General features: G+C 53.4%; 1 protein-coding gene across 3 annotated transcripts in view; it reads left to right on the top strand.

The window, feature by feature from the left end:
- The window catches only part of LOC122385834 (hemicentin-2-like), a 98,993-nt gene that overhangs the window by 1,671 nt on the left and 72,503 nt on the right, over nucleotides 1-24,819 (top strand). The gene's annotated exons all lie outside the window — the stretch shown is intronic.

Raw genomic sequence — 24,819 nt, 5'->3', positions numbered from 1 at the left:
TTAAGTTCTGCTACATCTTTGCATCTACGCATGATCTGTAGCTGCATAGATGACGCTGATATGATGACGTCTGGATGTTGGGTACGTACGTGGTCACCGAAAGGAGTGTCTGCTGTCTTGTTTTTCGCATCCCGTAAGTGCTCATTGAATCTAAGTCGGATGGGTCTCTTTGTTTCTCCTATATAAGTAGCGTTTTGACATGTGGCACAGGTAATTTTGTATACGACGTTTTTGGATGTGCATTTTCCTCGAATGCCTGCTTCACAGGCATTACACGTTTTGTTTCCTGACGGGCATTGAGGGGGATGAAGTGCCGATCGCGTAAGAATACTGGAGATCGTTTGTCCTTTTTGCCATGCAATTTTGATAGGGAGTCCGGAAGATTTCACCTTTGCGTTGATCTTACGTGAGAGGTCATCGTCTATGAAAGGAAGTGAGATGAAGGTAGTGTTTTGGTTTCTGTCTTTCCGAGTTCTCCTCTCCTGATCTGATGTGTGGCTGACTTTGAAAATGGCGCGCTTGATGACGCGTTTCGGATAGCCGTTGATTAGAAAGATGTTCTCCACTTTTTTGGTTCCCCTCTCTATCGCTTTTTGGTTCGAGCCATTTTTTCTAGCCCGCGTTAGTTCCGAGTTAAGGACAGCTAACTTAACTTGCATTGGTTGAGCTGATGTGAAATGGATGATGACTGGTGACGCCATCGGCTTAAAGTAGAGTTCCGTTTCATACTGTCCTGTCGGATGGACTGTGATCAGGGTATCGAGGAATGGGACACTTGAGATTTGGGTTGGGTCGGTTCTTTCTAGAGTGAACTTGAGTGAGGGGTGGAATGAGTTGACAAATTTGTGATACCTTTCTAGAGCCTCTACGCCGTGGGTCCATACGCAAAAGATGTCATCGATGTAGCGAAGGTAGATAGATGGCTGTTCCATTGGTGACGCTAGTAGGAGGGATTCCACCGTGTGCATGAAGGTGATAGCCAAGGGGGGTGCTACTCTGCTTCCCATGGCTATCCCTTTAGTCTGTTTGTAAAAGTCATCGCCAAATCTGACATAGTTGTGATGAAGGCAGTGACTAAGAAGGGCTTTGAAGTTGTCGGGTGTGAGTCCAAATAGGTCTAGCTTCTTTTCGTGAGTCTTAATCAGTTGATAGACAGCATCTACAGCTTCATCGGTGGGTATATTTCCATAGAGGTTCTGTACGTCCATCGTGAAAACAATGGAACCCGGTGGAAGAGAGTTGGGGAAGTTTTCTTTAAAAGCCGAGAGATATTGTTCTGTGTTTTTTAGATGCGCGGGTATGAATGGGAGAAGTTGCGTCACAATTCTTTCCAAAAGCCAAGTCAGTTTGTCTAATGGGTCGCCACATGCAGAAACTATGGGTCGGAGCGGAGTGTTTTTCTTGTGTGTTTTAGGTAATCCGTAAAATTCTGCCGTTCGTGAACCGTTTGGGATAATAGTTTTGATGAGTTTTTCTGAGACGCTGCTGTCCATTTCCTGATGTATGACTCGTTTGGTTTGTGCTTCTAGTTTTGGAGTTGGATTTTTTGGGATGTGCTCGTACTCTGTTATTATAGCCTTAGCTTTCTCTATGTATGAGTCTTTGGACATCGCCACCATGCCTTTGCATTTGTCTGAACGTTTAAAAATTACGTTGTCGTCCTTACGTGCTTCTTCCAGCGCATCTTTGTCTGCTTTTGAATGGTTTGATTCACATGTTTTATGAGTTTTATAAGCCGAAATAATGTTTTTCTTAAGTTTAGTCATGGTCTTCTCCATTGCTGGAGGAGCAGATGGAGCCATTTTAGCAGCAGTGTCTGAAAAGCGCGGTATGAATGAAGAGGGTTGCACCGGACTTACCTCCTGTGAGCCTGTGTTTGTGTTGCCACTGTCTTCGGTGTTTTGCTCTGTGTCCTTGTTTGTCCCTCCTTGTCTGGATTCAATAAAGTGGCGCCAGCGAAATGCGAATGCCCCCCTTTCAAACCCGATCTCTGCGTCCTCTATCACTTTCTTGTTGACGGCCCTAGATAATGCAAACTTTGGCCCCATATTCAGCATACGGGTAAGGTCAGGTGGAAGTTCTGTGTTAAGGAGGTTGTGCACCGTGCTACTGTCTTTAGTGGTTCTCTGTGTCGTAGTTTTGGCATGTGTCTGTTTTTGCTGGTCAGTAAGCAGGTGGGTTGTGTTCGTCATGCTTGCATTCTTGCCTGGTTTCTGTGGCAGAGATGGTTTAGTGTCTGTCTTTGGTTGGCCGTCGGGCGTCTTTCGGTGCATGGGTGAAGTGTGGGCGTGTGTGTGCTTGGTTACACCGCAGTTAGGCACATCTACATCGCTCACATTAAACACATCGCTCACATTTTCCACAGCATCGTACCATACTTCACTTAGGTTTTCTACACGTTGCAAGTTCCTCGACACGTAATCGATATCGAATGTGCCCGAATATAACGAGAGTGCACTTGAGTGCTCGAAAGTATCTGGATCCTGGGCATCGAACCAAACATCGTCCATATCATCGCTATCTTGGTTACAGTCCGAAAAGGTGATCGAATGCTGACTCTCGGCGCTGTTAACATGAAAAGCTGTTTGGTTGTCGCTATCGTGCAGTCGATTCGGATTGCTCACCTTGTCTGAATCTGGAGAGTTCACCTGGTACTGTGGATCTGAAGAGTTCTCCATGTCCAGCTGGTGGGTGGCATATTCTGCTACGACGGCTACATCTGTTTCTTTCGCTTTGTGTCCTATATCTTCGGCTGCCTGAAGTCCATGAGGGGTTTGAGATTCGGTTGTGATCTCTGTTGGTCCTGTGGACGGTTGGTCTGCTCTATAACGCCAACGCCAGCATAAAGAAGACAAGTATATAGAAGAAGCCTACAGGGATCTAAATAGAGCAGACCAACCGTCCACAGGACCAACAGAGATCACAACCGAATCTCAAACCCCTCATGGACTTCAGGCAGCCGAAGATATAGGACACAAAGCGAAAGAAACAGATGTAGCCGTCGTAGCAGAATATGCCACCCACCAGCTGGACATGGAGAACTCTTCAGATCCACAGTACCAGGTGAACTCTCCAGATTCAGACAAGGTGAGCAATCCGAATCGACTGCACGATAGCGACAACCAAACAGCTTTTCATGTTAACAGCGCCGAGAGTCAGCATTCGATCACCTTTTCGGACTGTAACCAAGATAGCGATGATATGGACGATGTTTGGTTCGATGCCCAGGATCCAGATACTTTCGAGCACTCAAGTGCACTCTCGTTATATTCGGGCACATTCGATATCGATTACGTGTCGAGGAACTTGCAACGTGTAGAAAACCTAAGTGAAGTATGGTACGATGCTGTGGAAAATGTGAGCGATGTGTTTAATGTGAGCGATGTAGATGTGCCTAACTGCGGTGTAACCAAGCACACACACGCCCACACTTCACCCATGCACCGAAAGACGCCCGACGGCCAACCAAAGACAGACACTAAACCATCTCTGCCACAGAAACCAGGCAAGAATGCAAGCATGACGAACACAACCCACCTGCTTACTGACCAGCAAAAACAGACACATGCCAAAACTACGACACAGAGAACCACTAAAGACAGTAGCACGGTGCACAACCTCCTTAACACAGAACTTCCACCTGACCTTACCCGTATGCTGAATATGGGGCCAAAGTTTGCATTATCTAGGGCCGTCAACAAGAAAGTGATAGAGGACGCAGAGATCGGGTTTGAAAGGGGGGCATTCGCATTTCGCTGGCGCCACTTTATTGAATCCAGACAAGGAGGGACAAACAAGGACACAGAGCAAAACACCGAAGACAGTGGCAACACAAACACAGGCTCACAGGAGGTAAGTCCGGTGCAACCCTCTTCATTCATACCGCGCTTTTCAGACACTGCTGCTAAAATGGCTCCATCTGCTCCTCCAGCAATGGAGAAGACCATGACTAAACTTAAGAAAAACATTATTTCGGCTTATAAAACTCATAAAACATGTGAATCAAACCATTCAAAAGCAGACAAAGATGCGCTGGAAGAAGCACGTAAGGACGACAACGTAATTTTTAAACGTTCAGACAAATGCAAAGGCATGGTGGCGATGTCCAAAGACTCATACATAGAGAAAGCTAAGGCTATAATAACAGAGTACGAGCACATCCCAAAAAATCCAACTCCAAAACTAGAAGCACAAACCAAACGAGTCATACATCAGGAAATGGACAGCAGCGTCTCAGAAAAACTCATCAAAACTATTATCCCAAACGGTTCACGAACGGCAGAATTTTACGGATTACCTAAAACACACAAGAAAAACACTCCGCTCCGACCCATAGTTTCTGCATGTGGCGACCCATTAGACAAACTGACTTGGCTTTTGGAAAGAATTGTGACGCAACTTCTCCCATTCATACCCGCGCATCTAAAAAACACAGAACAATATCTCTCGGCTTTTAAAGAAAACTTCCCCAACTCTCTTCCACCGGGTTCCATTGTTTTCACGATGGACGTACAGAACCTCTATGGAAATATACCCACCGATGAAGCTGTAGATGCTGTCTATCAACTGATTAAGACTCACGAAAAGAAGCTAGACCTATTTGGACTCACACCCGACAACTTCAAAGCCCTTCTTAGTCACTGCCTTCATCACAACTATGTCAGATTTGGCGATGACTTTTACAAACAGACTAAAGGGATAGCCATGGGAAGCAGAGTAGCACCCCCCTTGGCTATCACCTTCATGCACACGGTGGAATCCCTCCTACTAGCGTCACCAATGGAACAGCCATCTATCTACCTTCGCTACATCGATGACATCTTTTGCGTATGGACCCACGGCGTAGAGGCTCTAGAAAGGTATCACAAATTTGTCAACTCATTCCACCCCTCACTCAAGTTCACTCTAGAAAGAACCGACCCAACCCAAATCTCAAGTGTCCCATTCCTCGATACCCTGATCACAGTCCATCCGACAGGACAGTATGAAACGGAACTCTACTTTAAGCCGATGGCGTCACCAGTCATCATCCATTTCACATCAGCTCAACCAATGCAAGTTAAGTTAGCTGTCCTTAACTCGGAACTAACGCGGGCTAGAAAAAATGGCTCGAACCAAAAAGCGATAGAGAGGGGAACCAAAAAAGTGGAGAACATCTTTCTAATCAACGGCTATCCGAAACGCGTCATCAAGCGCGCCATTTTCAAAGTCAGCCACACATCAGATCAGGAGAGGAGAACTCGGAAAGACAGAAACCAAAACACTACCTTCATCTCACTTCCTTTCATAGACGATGACCTCTCACGTAAGATCAACGCAAAGGTGAAATCTTCCGGACTCCCTATCAAAATTGCATGGCAAAAAGGACAAACGATCTCCAGTATTCTTACGCGATCGGCACTTCATCCCCCTCAATGCCCGTCAGGAAACAAAACGTGTAATGCCTGTGAAGCAGGCATTCGAGGAAAATGCACATCCAAAAACGTCGTATACAAAATTACCTGTGCCACATGTCAAAACGCTACTTATATAGGAGAAACAAAGAGACCCATCCGACTTAGATTCAATGAGCACTTACGGGATGCGAAAAACAAGACAGCAGACACTCCTTTCGGTGACCACGTACGTACCCAACATCCAGACGTCATCATATCAGCGTCATCTATGCAGCTACAGATCATGCGTAGATGCAAAGATGTAGCAGAACTTAAGATCGCTGAATCAAAGTACATCCGTGACCTACGCCCAACACTCAACACTCAAACATCATCTTGGAAGCTGATAGCTCCACCACCCTACGGACCATGATAGTAGCAGAGGTGTAAGTATACGAGCACGAAGTACAAAGACGTCCAAAGACGAGTACAAAGACGTCTCACTCCGCCTGTTCACGCTTGTAAGTATTCAATATGCATCTTTATTCATTCTCACACATTCTCACCATTCATTATCTCATTCCTTTAGCTGTACATTCATTCATTCATTCATTCATTCATTCATTCATTAAGTTACTTACTACTCAGGTCCAAAGCAATAGGTACCATGTGTAATATATATGCTCATGCTTCAAATTTAATAACTCAGTTCCACTTACAATCACACTTCTCAATCATACACACGATAGTCAGTCACACAAACACAACCCCCCCCCCCCACACACACACACATTAAGAACGTTCTTTACAAGCTCACACACATACTCCTCTCACAAATATGCTTATTAATAATTTCTATTCTTTTACATCGTTATTATTGGTACAAGCTACTTGCATACACTCACAATCATCTAACTTTGTATCACACTCTCAAAGAAGAGGATGGTCGCTAAATGTGTCAGGATGTGTTAAAAGGCGAGATCACAATTTTCAAAATGTATCTTTTAGGAGATCTGATGATGGGCTATGCCTGAAACTGTTATCTCTTTCTTCTCGGTCATAATTTAGAATACATTCATTATTATGAGGCTTCGGTTTTCTTTCATCATTATACGTAAAATATTTCTACGTATTTTATCCGAAGGTTGGGACTTTTCAATTAAGAACAATCACTATTCTTTAGAATTGTGATTTTCTATTGAAAATCCCAACCTGAGCTACCTCTCTAGGGGGGTGTTTAGCGTTTCTGCCGCGATTTAGGACATCTTGATACCCTCGAAAACGGCTCGTTAGATTTTCTTGCCATTTTCAGCGTTTGGTCCCCTATGGGGGAGCTACCGGCTGGTACCGGTCGCTTGAAATATAATTAACCCGTTTTGGGGTAATCGGCACGTGCATTTTCCCATAGGGTTAACATGGGGAAAAATTGAAAATGCGATTTGCGCAAAATCTGTTCAGTAATATTTGTCCACATTTTTAGGGTCAGTTCTTGGGCTGGCACCTCACCTTCTGGGGGTAATTATTTAAAATATAAATGACAAAATTTCGGGTAATCGACGCCGACAGTTACCCCATGTTGAGCCTATGGCAATTTCAAAAAATTATTTTCAAATCGATTTTGTAAAAAATTTCCACGTTAGATTTTGAAAATGTTCCAATATGTTGTGCCCCGGGGTGTCGGCTACCACGTGGTATGGGTCATATATGGGGCGATTGAAAAGCACGTGCCACGTGCAAACGTGTTTGATGGGGTAACCCCAGGGAAAATCCGACATTGGCCAACTGGGGGTCCTATGGCGTGGAAACCACTCCACCTAGCGACACCAAATCAACGCAGCCGGTGAGCAGATGAGTCCAGCTTGTCGCACTAGTGGTCACGTGGCGCACGTGCTATTGCACGTGCCGTGGCAAAGGGTCAATTTTGGTGCTTAAATATACTAGCATTGTGAAATGCAGGGAATGGGGGAAATGGCCGTCAGGCCGTCAGTTTTTATGATAGGGTCGATCTGAAAACGGGCATAGACACAAAATGAAAGGGTCTAAGAAACTGCTATCTCGGATTTTTTGTAAAATGAAAAATTGAAAATTCTGGTGAAATTATATATTCGAAAGGTAAAATTTCCCTCAATTTTCCCCTTTTTCAAGTTTAGCCGTCCACTGTTCAGAGACGGTGACACCGGCCGGGGTCATCTTTTACATGCCGATGGCCACTTATATTGGTCATGACGTGGCGTGAGCCGTTAAGCTGTCAAAGGTCCGGCACGTGCCACGTGGCCACGTGTTTGAGCCGAGTACCTCCCACATAATGGTGTTTTGGCCAACTGGTGGCCGTATAGCGTGGAAACAGAACCAGCCAAGAACACTAAATTGGGTCAGTCGGTGAGGGGACAAGCCCTGCTTGCACCACCGGTGGTCACGTGGCACACGTGCAAATCTGGGCACCTCCGTTGCGGAGATATTTTATAGTGAAATATTCAAATGTACATAACTTTTTCAGTTTAAGTCCGATTGGGCTAGAATTTGGTGGGTGGATGAATTGTTAAGCGACATGAACGAATGCGCCATGTTTGTTGCAGTGCGCCACGTTTGTCTCAAAGCGCCATTTTTGCCGCAAAGCGCAGAATGTGCGTAACTTTGTCGAACATGGGACGATTAGGGTGCGCTTTGATTGAGGGATGGCTGCTTAAACGGCAGATATGAATGCACCACACTTGCCGCAAGGCGCCATATTTGTCTTAATGCGTCAGTGTTTGCGTTTTGCCTACGGCGGGCGTTTTTTGCGGCGGTGTTTGCTTTTTCGGTGGTTGCGTTTGACGGCGGGCGGCCGTTTTTGCGTTTTTGGCGGTGTTTGCGTTTCGCGGCGGGCGGCCGTTTTTTTGCGGCGTTTTGCGGTTGGCGGCGGGCGTGCGTGCGTTGCGGGCGTTTTTTGCGGCGGTGTTTGCGTTTTTTGCGGTTTTTGTGTTTGGCGGCGGGCGGGCGATGCGGGTGTTTTTGCGGTGTTTGCGTTTGGCGGGGGGCGGCCGTTTTAGCGGCGGTTTGCGGTGGGCGGGCGTTTTTTTTGTGGCGTTTTGCGGTTTGCGGCGGGCGGCCGTTTTTTGCGGCGTTTTGCGGTTTGCGGCGGGCGGCCGTTTTTTGCGTTTTTTGTGGTTTGCGGCGGGCGGCCGTTTTTTGCGGCGTTTTGCGGTTGCCGGCGGCCGGGCGTTATTTGCGTTGTTGCGATTTGCGGCGGGCGGCCGTTTTTTGCGGCGTTTCGCCGTTGGCGGCGGGCGATGCGGGCGTTTTTTTGGGCGGCGGTGTTTGCGTTTTGCGGCGGACGGGCGTTTTTTTATCGGCGTTTTTTGCGTTTTTTTTCTGCGGTTTTCGGAGGGCGGGCGATTGTTTTTTTGCGAAGTTTGCGTTTGCGTTTTGGGCGTGCGTTTTGCGGTGTTTGCGTTTGGCGGCGAGCGGGCGGTTTTTCACAATTCAAGTCCCAACCTTCGGATCCGCAGAGCTGTTCGACAAGCGCTGCCCGGGCCTATCACGCTGTCTTGATCTGCTTCGAATGTTCAGCCTAATCATTTTGCAGCATGTACTTTTTAGACAAAAAGTCTTCGAAGAAGTGCCCAGTCAGCCTCGGTCGTTTACGCCCTTCGTTCCCACTTGTTGCGTCTCGTCATTGTTCCGGTGAGGGTGGCGGTGCGGGAGCGGGTACGGGGGAGGGCTTGATGGCGGCCCGCGCCGGAAGCCGTCCCGACCCCGTCTGGCCGGCGTGGGAGCGGCGCCGACCCGACCCGACCATGGCAGAGGTCCAGGGGTGTCGGCGCGGCAACCGACTGCCAGACCAGCCGTCAGACTGTCGGACACTCAGCTGTCACTGTGCTGCACGTTTTAGTCGGTGGTTCACTTTTTATCATCCAGTTTGGTGGTCACAAACAGTACATTGGCTAATTATTTATCGGCGTTACTTTCCATCTGCTTAGTACTTTGCCCGTTGGGTTACAAGTTACCCAGCTGTTGAGTCATTTCGTAGTCGACGTGTGCATCCGGTGTTCAAACTATCTAACCAGCTGTTCATCCTATTTGACCTTCTGTCGTCTGCATCCTAACCCACCGCTAACTTTGGACCGTTCGTCAGTCTGGTATCGCCCCACTCCGGCGCTGCTCGGCTGTTCAGGTAACTGAGCGCATGGCAAAGGGACGCTTCTGGTAAATTGAACTGTCTGCCCCTGGCCCGTGCAGCCCTGCGGAGCAAATTACCCTTCTGCAACGTCCAGAGGACAGGGGCGCTTTGCTCGGGTCACCTCGGGGCACCAAAGTCTGCACGGAATGCGGCGTGTGCCGGTCGGGCCCGCGGACGGTCGTTGATGAGATTTACCGATTGAACTCGCCGCGCTCGTGTGACAGCGGGAAATGAGAAGGTTAGCGTACAATATCCTCCCCACTGATTGGCCCGATCTGCGGCTGGCGTCGCACAGAGTTCAGGTGGCTTCCTTGGACCCTTCTGACTGAGGATAAAACCTTACGACGGGATTCTCACTTACTATTTTGCGAACAGTTATGTAAGCACAACTTTGGACTGTTGAGTGTGAAATGCTGTTTGCGTGTTTGCGATTTTGTATGGGAATCTGTGTTGTTTTAAGGGCGATGATCCGAGCTTAGGCGAATGACGGGAAGTGCGCCTCATGGAAGAATGGCTCTTGAGCTTTTCTCCGGAAGCGATGCCACTCAAGATAGGACATGCTTTCCCAGCGCTGATGGGCTTTATTCCCATGAGCGGAACGATCGCATCAGCACGTCAAAAGATGTAAAAGATCACTCCCTCCTACATTCAACTTTCGAGCCGCTATATCGGAAAACGTCAGACTGTGCATCAAAGCCACCGGCGAGCCACCAAAATGACGCCCGCATTACCTTGGAGCTGCCGAGCGTCATATGATGTTTACCTGACAGGACGCCGGCGAGGACGGCGCCGTCGGTGATGCGGCAATTCCATACCGGCCGACGGCGTGGACAGCGACGAGCGCACCTCGACTTCGGCGGCGAATGAGTGATGGCGCAGGTTTCTCGCATGTATATCGCGCGGGCCTCGTCTCGTGTCCACGTCCGCCCAGCATCACTTAGCGCCGTGGCTCGTCCATCAGTATCTGCGTTATTAAATTTGCATCAGCGACTCCACCTTGCGATTGGAAGTCACACCTCGGCTAACAATGCGCCGGCTGCACGCAAGTGTGACGCCCTGCGCGCGCCTGCTAACCCCATCTATTGGCAGACGTTGGAACTAGGCCGAACCCCCAGCGTGCCAAGGGCGGCCGCGGCCGGGGCCAGAAATACCTGTGGAGATGCCGACCTGCGCCACACTCTGCCCCGGAGTTTGGACGTTTTGGCCGCCTTCTTAATCCACGGGTAGCGCTGAGCGGCGTGCCGAACGTCTCACCTGGCGTGACCCGTCAATTATCAGTCATTTGGTCGGCGGCGGCGCTGCAAACTTGGCTGCAAAGTCGAGCCGAGATAACTACCGGGCAGACGCGCCACGCATCGGGGGCAGCTCTGTCAGCACACAGTGAGATGCTGAGAAGCCGGCGATGCACTGCTTATTATCATGCTAATACCGAGATCCGAGCACTTATGGCATGAATGGGCAGGCCCAGTGGCAGCGGTGAGTGGCGGATACAGAAGAGAATGTGGGGCAATGAGCCAACACTAGGGCCTAGGTCATTGATTTCCCTCAGCGCCTCCTGGAAAATGTTTGCTTTTTACGATTCTTCTTGCTTTCCCATGCTCTGCAAACTATACTTCAATGGGATTAATTTCCGTGTTTGACCCAGTATTTAGATCTCACCGCGTCTTTACTCTTCGTGTAGTTCTAATTAAACTTTAACGGGCTGGCCGCCAAAAAGCTTCTCGGGTTAGATGATGCACTGTGGATTTGATATAGCGTCTCTGTTATCCAAACAGACCGATTAATAACGCTAAAGATGCCCCCGAACCGACAGCCAGCGCAGGAAAAACGGCGAGACGTGCCGTGGAAGGTCAATATGCGCTCCGAACCGTCCCAGAGCGTCCCCAGCAGCTTCGGGAGCTTATTGAGCCGACACGGGTCCGAGAAACAAACAGAACTCGGACATTTTGGCTCTGAGAGCTGGTTCATTCCTCGGCGGCTTGTGTGTCGGACGGGCGGACTGCCACGGTCGGGCGCGGGCCTCCGGAGGGCCCACACCCAGCTGCGTGTGCGTGAGGGCGGGGCGCGCGCGGCCAGCGGGAGACACGCACACATTGTCTCCCTCTGCGACTCCACCCAGCCCATCTGAAGAGGCTGGCCGCGCGCGACGCTGCGAGCGGTGTCATAACAGGTCGCTCGGTCAATGGTCTCGCGACCTTCGTCAGAACACCTTGCTGTCTTGAGATTGCTGATAGAGATGGAGGTATTGCTTTTACGTTCTTGCCACCCATGCTTTGGGCCGGTTCAGGTGCGCCCTCCCGCCGTCTGAGGCCAGGTCAATCACTAAACACTCGACCTGGGGTCACCGTCGTCCATCGACGGCGATTGATAGCTCGGGTTCCCGATTACCGAACGCAGCCAGTGATTTCGCCACCGACATTGCGTGGTCCATGCGCCATCTGGTCCCCCATCTGCGTCGGTCAGTCGTTGGGCCAGGGACGGCAGCGCGGCAGATTGCGGCAGGCTGCATTCCTACCGCTGTGCGCGACCGGACCGAGAGACAGCGGGGACAAGACGATTACGCGGAATGAGTCCCCATTTGTCGGCCGTGTCGGGTGCGATGTCATTGGTCTGGGTGGGTCCGGCGCGGCCGGCGATGAATCGCCGCCGCGGGCCGGCACTGGGCGGAGGCCTCGCGCCGGGGCCGCGCTGCCCAGCCGCCGATGCGGAGGGCGATTCGGCCGTCTGCCGGGCGTGGGAGACGGCGCGGGCCTACGCACATGTTCGCCGGCGTGATCGTATCGCGGGCGTCGCCGCTGAGAGCCGCAGATGAATGTCAACATTGGTTACACCCTTTGTTAGTATCCGCAAATGGAGCTCCTTGGTCCTGCGGCTGTCTGTGGTGGCCATATATGATAATGTAGTCCTATTAATCTGCGATTCTGCACACCCACCGCCTCGTCGGGCAAAGATTTAAAGTCGCCAACGAGGCCTTGTTGAATGTAGGCTCGTCATCGCTCATTGCTGTAGCAACCCGGCCCCTCTGGTGGAGCAACTGAGTGTAGGATGGGGACAGTTCATCACTGGGACTTTGTTTAAAGCCCCCGAACGACGGGCGGAGCTCCTCCGACATCGCCTATCGCATGACGGACACCAGACACCGTCTCGGCACGTTTTTACGCCGCGGCTTTTTGCCGGGGTTCTGACGCCGCGCGCTGGGAGCCGGCGCCCCTCCCACACCCCCAATCAGGGCGTATTGTGCGCGAGCGGAGCAACGCCGATCGCTGGCCTTCCGCGCCGCCGCCCAGCAGGGCTCCTGGGGATGCGTTTGAGGGCACCGCTCCGTACCGACACCGTCGACACCCAAGGCTGCGCAGAGTGGCGGGGATCGCGCATGTACCGATACATTATCCGGCTGGAAATTAGATGCAAATACCTGTTCCGGGAGCCCAAGAGCACAGGCCCTGTTTTGGCAGCTCAAAAGACTTCACTTTGATGTGCTGTCTGTAGGGAAAACTGATAAGATCGGCTCCTTATCTCGGCGCCACGCCGCAGCTCGTCGAGAGGTGCGGTGAAGAGATGGGAACTTCCCTGACTGGTCTGGCTCGAACTTGAGAATCCGGTACATTACCTCGGTACGCTTTGATCGAATCTTGAGGGGAGCGTTCAATCCCGCCCTGTCGCAAGGCGGCAGTGGTGATGGCAGCGGTGTTAGGGACATCGGTAGCTACTGCGGCGTCAGCCGAAGCTGCTGACTGCTCCTGTCACCACAGACGACCCGCCGACCACCCGTCGACCGGTCAGATTGCGGGTCTTCTCGCCCGAGACCGGATTAGAGCGGGCCGGCGACGTTCCTAATTACATGGCGCTGATGAGGCGGCCGGGCCGCCAGGACAGCGGCATTGTCCCGGGCCGGCCGACGACCGGAGACGGATCGGTCCGGCCTCCCCGGCACACGAGACGAGGTGGCACCCAGAATGGGCGGCCAACGGACGGTCGGGAGGGATGAACGGGACGGCCGGGCGCCTGGCGGTGGCTGTCTCCGCCGCGCCGCCGGGGGTAGAAATGACATCGTGATGGGCCTTTGTCAGACCGGGGATCGCTCTCAGGATTGTTGTTAGCGCCACCAAATCCGGCGTGAGAATACGGCGAGACCCGCTGACAGCACGGCGACTGGAAGATGCTTCAGCTTCTCAGGGCCTCCCAAAGGCCATGTAACTGGACAGTGCTGCATTCTACAAAGAACTCCAGGCGTTGCAGAGAAGCTTCCATCGATTCTGCAAGAGGTCACTCTCATATGTCCGATTCGCCGCTGCTGATGAGCGTAAAAACTATCAAACCCATGTAGTTCACACACGACCCGAAAGAGCAGTTTTCTGCGATAATCCCTAATGTCCATTGGGCCCACCGTGGGTACTCGGACCGGTGCGGGGTCGCGAGATTCCCTAATCCCTCGCCGCCGCCCGGCGCTCCGATAACAATGTGGGAACATTCCTTCGCCAGCGCCGCCTTGTGCCGCGCGGTATGTGAACGATGCAGTTCGCACCTCTGCAGTGCTAATTTGCGCCGCCACGAGGCCCGAACGCGCATACACCGGATGAAGTGGTCCATACCTAATTATTATTCAAATATCGCAATCAACTCGCTTTCTTTAGGACTATCCCAAGAACCTGTTCCTAGAAAAAGCTTCCATGTTTTATGCGCCGCCATTCAATGGAGTTAATGTATCTTTATAAACCCGCCACCCACGCACGAAGGCGACAAAAACCGGTGACGTCACGTCACAGGCCGGCAGTGACGTCACTCGGCCGTTGAAGCCGCCTTGTCTCGGTTGGCCGGCGGCCTGGGGCTGGCGCGGCCGGTCGGCAGCCACCTGCCCGTCAGCCGGGGGCACTTCCTGCCCTGGACTGGCTCCCCTACCGACCCTCGGCGACCGGTACTGGCACACTGGCCACCTGTGCCCCTCGAGCGAGCGCCACTTCGGCTTCCACCGCCACTGATATCGCCACAGCCACGGCCGTTACTGCCACCGCCACCGCGGTGTCAGCCCAGATTCGTTGGAGTGGGATTGACACTGACCAGACGCCCCTGATGGGAACTGGGATCCGCAACGATCGGGTTAGGGTGAAATCCGGCCTGTGGTAGCAGCGGGCAAATTGTGCGGCGCTGATGTGTGCTTGGCAATGGGCATGCGTTTTTGCTCATTATTCTGGCTCGTTGCATGACATTCATTTTGTTACGCATGCATAATTATTATTCAATGTATTCACACAATTAACGTACGCATATCGCTTAATTGTGCAACCACCGGCCGCGTCCGACACAAATGAACTTCGGCCTCTCACTTTTAGCTTAATTTTCAACTTCCACGTGTCTCATTTCTCGTTCAATTCATTGCTAGTTCCGCTTTACATCTATCTTTTCCGTGCCATTTTATATGTCAGCCAAATTTAGCACACTCTTATTTTACCCGCAACGAAGTGGCATCAGCCGGCTCGAAGCCTCCCCCCTCTAAGTGACCACCCTCTCAGTTGTCTATCTCCAGTGACCCCCACCTCTTGCTGAGGTCACGGTGCCACGCGCGCCGTGGGTCATCTGAGCAGCCGTCGCCAGCCTCACTCAGAGCTTCTCAGCGGGACGCAATCTGGCACAGTCTGAGCTGCAAAGGATGTAATCTGCCTCAGAGATGACCGAGCCACTGCGCCGGCTGGGTCGGCCGGAGACACGAGCCCGTGTCGGGGTGTCGGCGGGCTGCCCAGCGCCACTTAGAGGATCGTTTCACAACCAGATGGCCAGCCAACGACGGACATTGTCTTGGCGTGGCTAAATTCGTCGCAACTGACGACCGTAAAGTGACGGAGAATTGACGTCATTGCCTAGCAACGGACAAAGGCAAAGTGAAAAAGAATACTACGTGGTTGTTTGTTTTCTATTCTTTTGTTGAAGAACGCAGATTGTTTGTTTTGGTTGACCTCTAACTTTGAATACTATCAACGCCACACAGTTGCTGTTTATAAGAACTATACAATGATGAAGTTGTCGCAAGATTTATCTTTTATATATTTTTTTTTAATCTAGTTAAAAGCCACAGGAGAAGTTTAACCACGCTCACGTTTCCTCCTCCCGCTGTTTCCCGACCGACCCCAGTGCGGTTGACCGGTCCGGCCTCCCACCCGTTCCTGAAGTCGCCGTCTCGCGTGTGGCACCCACACCGGAGTCGCCCGGGGCTCCTCATGAGCCGGCCCGCCGCCGCCGGGCGCGTCGTCTCACCCAGATGATGATGATGATGATGATGGCCATATGCCGCCGCCTCCTCCGAGCAGATGGGGTTCGGCGCGGTGACCCGGCGACCGGCGCTGGCCGCAGCCGTGTCGCGCCAGTCGCCGCCCAGGTTTCTCGGGTCCTTCCAGGTCACTGCACTGCTCCGTGCGGGTGGAGGGAGGTGCTCCGGATCCGGGGCGTTCTGGGTCCGCTCCGCCCGGACCCGGTGCCGGTCGGAGCGGAGGAGCCATTACCGAGCGGCGGCTCTCGAAGCGCGCGCCACTGAAATGGAGGTATGCGGCCCTTTGTCCATGTTGTTGACGCTCTCATCAGATGCGCGCCGGTGGAATGGTCGCTGGCTGACTACCGTTGCCCGGTCTCGGCACTCTCGTCTCCGGGTCGTCGGGTTCCGGCTCCCATGACCCGCCTCTGCCCGTTGCTGGCCTCGCTGATGCATCATTATGGCCAGACTAGCGCCATTGCTCCGGTCTCGGCACATCCTGTGCGTTAGCGGAACCTGCCGTCATCATCTCTCCCATAATCCGCGCACATCTGCCACATTTGCCGGCATCTGCCGACGGCCTCCGCCGCCCCCGGGGAGAAGGCTGCAATAATAAATGCATGACTGCAACATGTGGTGACAAGTTGGCGCGCTGCGGTGTGCCACGTGCGCTGAGCATCCATCTCAGCTGTCTGGTGCGCGCCGTTATGGCCGAAAACGTCGCTGACTCGACGAGCCGCGACCATTAATCGTCGGGCATCTACCGAGAAGAACCGCTGGTCGTGCGAGACACCGGGCTGACCTGGCTGAAATAAACCGGCGAGTGAGGAAAGGTGGTGGCATTTCTGCCCCCGCTCACCAAAGGCGCAATTGGTGGAACATGGGAGATGCAGGCTCTGTCCTGTGGTCGGCTTGTAGTCCAGATTGTGGCCTAATTGGGGAAGGATCGATCCGAGCTTAGAGCGGATTGCCGGGGATGTTCGGCTAAGCCAGCGGAATCGCGTCGTAATTTTTCAGATAACGGAGCAGTCAATTGAAAGACGCGCCGACCCGCTAACCGGTTTCTCCGGCCTTCCAATACACAACAAATGACTGTTCGTTCTCCAGAGGCATTCCAATGCGTCAAATGGCGATACTCGATCCTGTCAAACACGATTCGTCAGAGATGAGTCGACGATATATCACCAGATGACAACCCAAACGACCTCAGACGACCGGAAACGACGAAACGACCACTGAAGCCCAGAGACGACCGGAGACGACCAGTCTACCGCAGACGAACAACCGCAAACGACGCAGGAGAGGTGCATATGTGATGCTCCCCACCCGCACTTTCACCTGCGTGGCGTCCGTCCGGGCCGGGGACGTGCCGCCACCCGGTCATTACGGCCCGCCGGAACCGATCCCAGGCGTCTTCGACGTTTCACCCATCGCCGATGACGCTTCCGACACATCCGCCCACACAGCCACCCGTCTGCCCGTCTGTCTGAGTATGCATGTATGTCTGTCTGTCTATCTGGGTGGCTAGCCGTCCGGCTATATGTCTGTATGTCTGTCTGTCTGTGTGTCTGGCTGCCTTGCTTGCTGGCTTGCTAGCCACCTGTTTACCTGCATTTGTGTACGTATATTCGACCGTCCGTCCTTCGGCACGATCGCTCGTTCGTTCCGGACCGTTCGCTCGCTCTCATTTGTTTGTCTTTGTTCATCTTTCTGTCCGTCCGTCCGTTGCAACATCTGCCAGGCGGAAGGAGTGCTCAATTTTCCCAGTGTCTATGACGACACCTCCGCATGGCAAGGAGTGGCTGACGGCGGCCAATGACGACGGCTGCTTATGACAGCTGATGACGTTCATAAAGGGAGACAAACGCTGACGCTGAACACGGCCAATATGGCAGCGGCTGCTGACCGCTGACGCTGACTGGCGGCTGTCGTGCTGACGGCGGTGGCAGAGGGTTATGATGGCGGCCAATGGCCCTCTTTTACCGTCTCCTTGGGGCGGATGACGGCGGCATCCGGGGAGGGGAGGCGGCGGCGGCGTCTCGAGGGTCGGTGGTGGCGCGGCAGCGGGCGACACCACCTCGGCCGTCCTAAGTGGCCGCCACCTGTCGCGCGGCCCGGGCGGCGGGGAGGCCGCGGGGGCCGCACGCCTCCCCGGGGAGGGATCCCGCCCGCCGCCGCCTGCCCTCCCACCTCCGCCATTGTGTGCCCCGCGTGCCTGGCGCGGAAGGCATCTGAGTCCCCGCAGGAGGCGGGCCGACCAGCCGCCGTCCCATTATCACCGCTCCGAGAGAGGTCACTCGGCAAAGTCGGACGCTCCCGGCTCGAGATGCGTGCTCGATGAGACATCGCTCATGGGAACGGACCGACTCAGACGGCATTCTTTTGTATTGTTCTGTCATGTGTTTCGGCGGATCTTGCGCGGCTGCAGAGGTGCCGATCTGAGACTGTGGGAATCCGTGGGACAGGTGCGGCCGGTGTCGCCGTGTTTCCCAATTTTACGGATCGCCCCTGAGAGATCCCCACGGATCACCCCACCACTGCCATCACAGTGCGCAGCCTTTCATCACGACCCCGTACAAAGCCCGGATTTGTAAAAATTTACGCCGCATAATGGATCAAAGCGGGGCTGTTTGTGGGGTCCAATTTGCGCCGCCGTAACTAAGCCCGCCGCGAGCGGCCCGTATTCGCTCAATCTCACCACCATTGTGAGCTGCCTGGTCTCTCGGTGGGCGACCTTCTCAGTCTGCGCGGCGGACGGGCAATCCATGTTCGTAAATTAGCGCCGCTGTTCAGCCGCGCGGTTTTACGCGCACCAACCGAACGCTAGTCGAGGGCGTCGTTTACAGCTTTCAAACGCCGATTGGTGGAGACGGAACAGCGGAAAGACGACTCGGTATGCTAATGCGACAGCGGTCCGCTCGCTCGCACACCGGCCATTTGCAATGCACATGTGTGCCCATTAGTGGTTGTAAGCGCTAGTCGGAGAGGCGATGGAGGGATACGCAAAATTGATTGCCGAGGTTATTTAGAGTCCGGTAAGCCGACGCCCACCCAGCGGCCCGCTCTGTCGACCCGCGCGCGGCGGCACGGGCTGGTCAGGTCAGGGATACTATGATAGATGTCGGCGCGGGCGAGCGGCTCTTTCCAGTGACCCAGTAACTGGCGGACAGGGTCACTGGAGCCAGCGGACGGCAGATGGTGTGTCCAGGACACGCCCGGTCCCAGACACAGCCCGGTGAGCGGCCGGCGAGTCATTACCACCAGATGAGGCCCGGACCATCAAACCGCCAGCCACCATGATAAATCATACCATACTTTATGACAAAGTTATCATTATTCCCTGTCATAAATTCGGTTGTATGAATGGAATGACAGGCGTTGCCCGACATGAGAGGGTATTTATGTCAAGGCTGGCGGTGGACTCCTTTTCAGAATGTAAACAGTAGTGAGAGTCTGATTACACAGCGCTCGGGAGACAGAGACAGACAAAGAAGCCAAGACCGTTCACCGGTGGGCCGCATTTCGTAAAAGGACCTGACCCCGAGCACCCCGTTGTTCGCACACGTCGAGACAAATGTGGCCCTAATTGTCTGAGAGCGTGGGTGGAATCCGCGGGAAGTGAACCGTTACACAGCTCGAGTCGTGTTAACAGCCCGTTAAACTTTTTTAATTACGCGTTGTAATAGTTTGGTCAATTACATCACATTTTGCATACACTTCTGCCGTCATTAGCCACGGATTAAATTTATAAAAGATCACCCTTAATAGTTTTACCTTGGTTCCAGAAGTTTGCATTGGTGCATCACTCTGGTTTCAACAATGCATCGACATCTTCATCGCCAGATCATCATTGCTCGTTGTGTTTCCCGTGTTGCCTTAACAACACATTCACAGCTATCATAAACATTCGAAGGCACCTCTCAACCACGCTTGCTCAATAACACACACCTCTCTGCACGGTGCTTCCATAGAACCCATCTCCCGGGTCCCGTGACTAGTCGCCCAGGGTCACGTGACGCGCTCCTCACCCGCCGTGACCTGTGACGGCAGGGTCACATGGTTCAGAGGCGAAGTCGTGCCTTCAGCGGCGCTCAAGCGACACCCGGAGTTTCCACTTTCACGTCTCTAGCGATGGCCACGGCGGCGCGGCGGCGCGTCTCCGGGGGGCCTCCTCGCTACAGGAACAATGCATCAGCTATGTGATCCACCCTGATCTTTGCCTCAGATGGGCGTTAGCGGTGCTGGATTGGGTCATGGATGAGGTATGGTGTCACTCACAGTCGAGTGTTTGGCCAGACGCCCGCCGCTGTCATATATTGTCACCGGTGGTGACTGGTGTCATGATTCGGGTGGTTGTGATGTGTGACCTGTCACTGGTGACTGTCGCAGTGATGTCGTGAGTTCTCATATGACGCCGTGAGATGTGATGTTGTCACATTAGGTGAGAATTAGCAGCGGTTATTACAAGCTCTCCTTGCATTCCATACAAGGCAATTATGGCTGCAATACACCCACTCTTATCTTTGATGATGAAGATGAAAAAGATACTGCTTCAACGAAGAATCTGTTATGACACATCACCTATCACCTTTCACACCCTTTGGTCATTGGTCAACACTAACAGGTCCCATTACTACTGGCATCAATTTCTAGATCTCTCACCTGCCCGTCTCATCCTACCATTACCTGTCAGAAGGCCTTCAATGAGTAATTTCTCACATCTTCCTCACTTCTTCCAACCCCAACATTTCCATCAACCTCCATTACTACCCTCACTGGCAGCACCTCCAGTCTGTGCGTTCATCGCGCCGCCACCGCTGGCCGGCGTCCTATACCGTCATGACCTGACGGGCATCCCAGCCGCCGGTCATCCTATTCCTCTGAAATGACCTGTCAGTGAGGGACGGGCCGACGGGTCGGTATACGGTCGACCCGCTACCGGCCATACGCCATACTCAATATCCGCTGCACCCGATACAGCAGTGGCATTCACTGTATAACATATGCGTCGATAAAGACGCCGCTTTTGGCAGCATAACGCCATGGCTGCTCCATGAAGTTTGTGTCGTTGATAGACGTGCTCTGTCGCGGATGCCGGTGTTACTGGGGCGATGAAACTGTTCGCTGCACCTCTGGGGTCATCGGACCGTCGCCAGCGGCCGAGACGGGCGCCATTGTGTCCGTTTTCCACTCATCGCCACCCTGTGGCCTGCTTCCTGTTTCGGCGGCGGCGATTTTTAATCAGTGGTAATTATGATTTGTGTGACAGCGCGAAGAGCGGTCCATTCGCGACGAACGCTGAGCGCTGTTAATATTGCATTGTGCGTCTTGTCAGTTGTCGCAGCAAAGCATCATTATCTTTTGGATGTCCTTTTTGGACGTAAAAGCAAGATGGATGTTTTGCCGTTTCTGGGCTTATGTATGCAAATACTGCATATACCTGGCTTATACAGGATGGCTGGTTCACCGGCTTCCTTTCATCTTCGCCAAAATGAAAACAGATCACCACATCAAACACATCATGAGACATCTTCCATCAACTTTTGTTTATCCCAAACATAACTTTGTCACCGTTTTGGGACGGGACGTCAACACACGCCAATGAGGTCGCTGCTGATCTTGGCCCGTCCTTAATCCTGCGGTGGCCACCGTGACGCGTCCATCCACCTGCGTCCGCGCGACCCACATCCTGCCGAATCGTCCAACGATCCATCGCCGTCCCGAGTCGATCCGCCGCGGTTTGGGGATCGATCCGAGTCGTGAAAATGTCTCCGCAGAGCGTCCGGGGAGTCGTGGAGAATTCGCTCTCCCGCCGGCCGACCCACGCCTGGTTCTCCATCACTGATAACGGCCCAGAAACAAACCCGAACGCCCCGCTCCACCACCGCCGCCACTGCGAGCCACAGAGTGAGACAACCACTACAGAAAATAACAAAGTGATTCATTTTTGTCGGGCGATTAAGGTCCGAGAGGAGGTGACTCTAATGACCCGTGGTAATGCATTTGTCTCACGGAACACGGCGTGTGACAATACTGAACTTGTTACAATTAGCTCCGTTGACGCGATGAAGGTGAATTACTACGAAATGGTAATGCCTAAACCTTTAGCCCTTTTGCAGTGCCGGCTCATTAGATTATCAAGTCGTGAGAAGTTCTTGTCATTAGTTCTGGAGCTTTGAAAAATACATCATCATTATAGTTGCCAAATAAATACATACTTCGCTGACTGGTGCCTGCTTATGATATGTGTCCTTCATTTCGACTAATTCACATCGGCCCCTGAAAGCCTCTTCATTCACCGGACAGACCATGAATGTCACAGAGAATGACCTCCACGACAATTCCTCTCTAATAGCTCGTACAAATATGCTCCTGATCCCACCGGGCATCTACCTATTATAGCAGAATAAGTGGCCACTTCCGCTCGCTGCCCCGCTCCAGCTGCACGCGCGGGGGCCTTGATGCCGCGGGCAGATGGCGTCGTGCCCGTATCGCCGTGCTACACCTGCTTCTGATCCGTTCCCATCATTATCCCCGCCAGCAGTGGAGAACACCGCAGTCGGCTGTCCCGCTGTGGTTCCCCAGCCAGCGTCTCCCATTGTGCCAATCGACGGCACGCGTATTCTTTCGACGCACAATGGAGCCGGTGTTTTGTGTTGTGTCTCAAAAATGTGTCGGCTTCCTTTCTTGGCGCACGGCTGGGGTGTACTGGACGTCTGGCGGACGCCGCTCGCCGTTCTGCGGCGGTGGAGGGAGGGCGGAGGGCGTTGTCTGCCGGGTGTCTGCGGTCAGCGGTGTCTCGGCGGCGGGACGCGTGCGTGGGCCCCGCGGCACTGGCCGGCGCCGACGCCCTCGGCCACGCCCGCTCCGTCCGACCGCAATCAGCGCCGACCGGGACGCCCAGCTCGGTCCCCAGTCCGGCCAGTGTCAGGTAACAGAACTCAGAACTCACAGAGCTCTACCAGAACTCGCGGCTCCGCGCTGAGTAATCGAGAGGACGGACAGCTGCGCTATGAGTAACAAACAGGACAAAGCTCCACGCTGAGACTGCTACTGAGCCGCCCAGAGCTTGTTACGGTACCAGACAGGGAACCGAGTCGCACCCTTCTCTTCAGGAAGCTGGAGAGCGCTCTTCCATGTATTTAAACGAGCGTAGAGACGTTCTTAGCAACGCTTAGTTGAGTTCTTTCAGCGTCAGACTAAACAGTGGACTGAATTCCGCGAAGCTCTGATCCACCCCGCACCTGGCGAGGGGCCAGGTGATCCAGGCCGCTAATACATCCGATTCTTCTTAGTCTGTCATCCGGGTTCTGCTTTTAGAAGACTAAACCAACGCGTCACCTCTCAGCCCGAGTGTGCATTGCCCACGCACCACGGCACAGCGAGCCCGCAGTACCACAGCCGTGCGCTCTGACAGACGTGTGAGCACACCGGGCGCTTACACGACGTAATCAGCGTGTGAAATGCAATTTGCCGTGCGAAATAACGAGCCGGTTCGCTCCCATTGTTGGTCTGACCTGGGACCGGACCGTTTTGACCTCTGTGACCCGCCGCTCGCACTGTTGCAGCTCGATTGCTCGGCGATGGGAGGGGCGGCCTGCGGTGGGAGACACTGCACTTGGTCACGATGTCCAGTCGCTGTCCGGGCTCGGGCCGGGTGAACTGACAGTAGCTGGCAGGTGGGGCACGTGCCAACAGTCGGGGGGCCGGCCCGGCCCGGCGCCGGCGGCTGCCCTGGACGGCGCCAGTGCCGACAAACGGCCTCTGGCACCCTCCGAGACGCCTCCAGAGCCGGTGCAAAAATGACACAGCGCCGCCAGCTGCCCCGACACCGCAGCCGTGACTCACTCGGCTGCTGTTTTTGTGTGTCGGTGCGAGGTGTCCTGGAGGCTCCCACCCCCGCCCCCGCCTCTACCGGCGTTGTCGCCACCGCCGTTGCCGTCGCGGCGGCTGCCTTTCCGCCTGGTGACCCTCCGTACAATAGCGTAATGGCCGCCCAACTTCCGGCGTATTGTGGCGCAGCGCGAGTGGGCTGTCCGGTCGAGGAGCCGCCAGCGCGGGGTCACGGTATCTCACCACTGGGTGACGCTCCGGGCAGACTGCGGTCTGACGGTCTCACCCAGGGGTGCAGATGACCGCAGAGGTGCCTCTCTGAGCCACCCGACCAGCGCGGCGCGTGGCTGGTGAGGAGAGAGACCGCCTGTATCTGGGCGGCCGGCTGTCGTCGCTTATAGAAACAGGTGCAAGTCACGGACTGGCGGTCCGTGAGCCCACTGATTTCGTCACAGATTGGCCCGGTCGAGCTCAGAAGCTCTGGCAAGCTGTATGTCTGTCATCGTTGGCGAGAATATTGACCGAAGCCATCCATCGGCACTCATGATTTTTCACACACTCATTTGTCACCGGGACCCAATGCTGACACGGACGTATGCTCAAAGCAAACACGTCTTCACGCTCGATGAGCGCACGACAGCTCCTAGGGCCCAGCTCTGGCCAACAAGGCATCACTATGCTAGCGTCGTCCAAGCCGAATTAGGTGACAATCGCATTACTGCCCGGGTGCTCACGGTGTCTCAGAGTGTTACCCAGAAGGCAGCTGGGTGTCAAAATGGTGTAGGTAACAGAGCAGCACAGGGCGTCTCCGAGCCAGCTGAGACAATGGGGAAATCTTGTTTGCTCTTAGCAGGACGGATACGAGAACACTTGTAAACAGATTTGCATATAAACGTGGCCTGCCTAAATGGACTAATTAAGGATCTGTTTCATGCATTTGCTCAGTCGTAAAGTAGCAGCTTTGCATGATTCAGCTCCAAGCGTAAATCGTTTGCCTCAGATATAGCCTCTAAATGGCAGGGATGGGTCATTATCACGTACTGAAACGCACTTTTAAGTTGATGCACAAATATGCAGTGCAGATGGTAATTATTTTTCAACGATTATAGACCGCTAGCTGCTAGAATGCAAGATAATTTTGTAATCAGTAATATGCTAAAGGCACCTTTATGGCAAACGCAGCGCCTTTTTGAAGGAGCCACACCCTAAAC

This window comes from Amphibalanus amphitrite, unplaced genomic scaffold (genome assembly GCF_019059575.1).
Source record: "Amphibalanus amphitrite isolate SeventyFive unplaced genomic scaffold, NRLGWU_Aamphi_draft 000233F_arrow, whole genome shotgun sequence".
Classification (NCBI taxonomy): Eukaryota; Metazoa; Arthropoda; class Thecostraca; order Balanomorpha; family Balanidae; genus Amphibalanus; species Amphibalanus amphitrite.
Note: the sequence above shows the minus strand (reverse complement) of the source record. Positions and strands in the feature narration are given on the sequence as shown.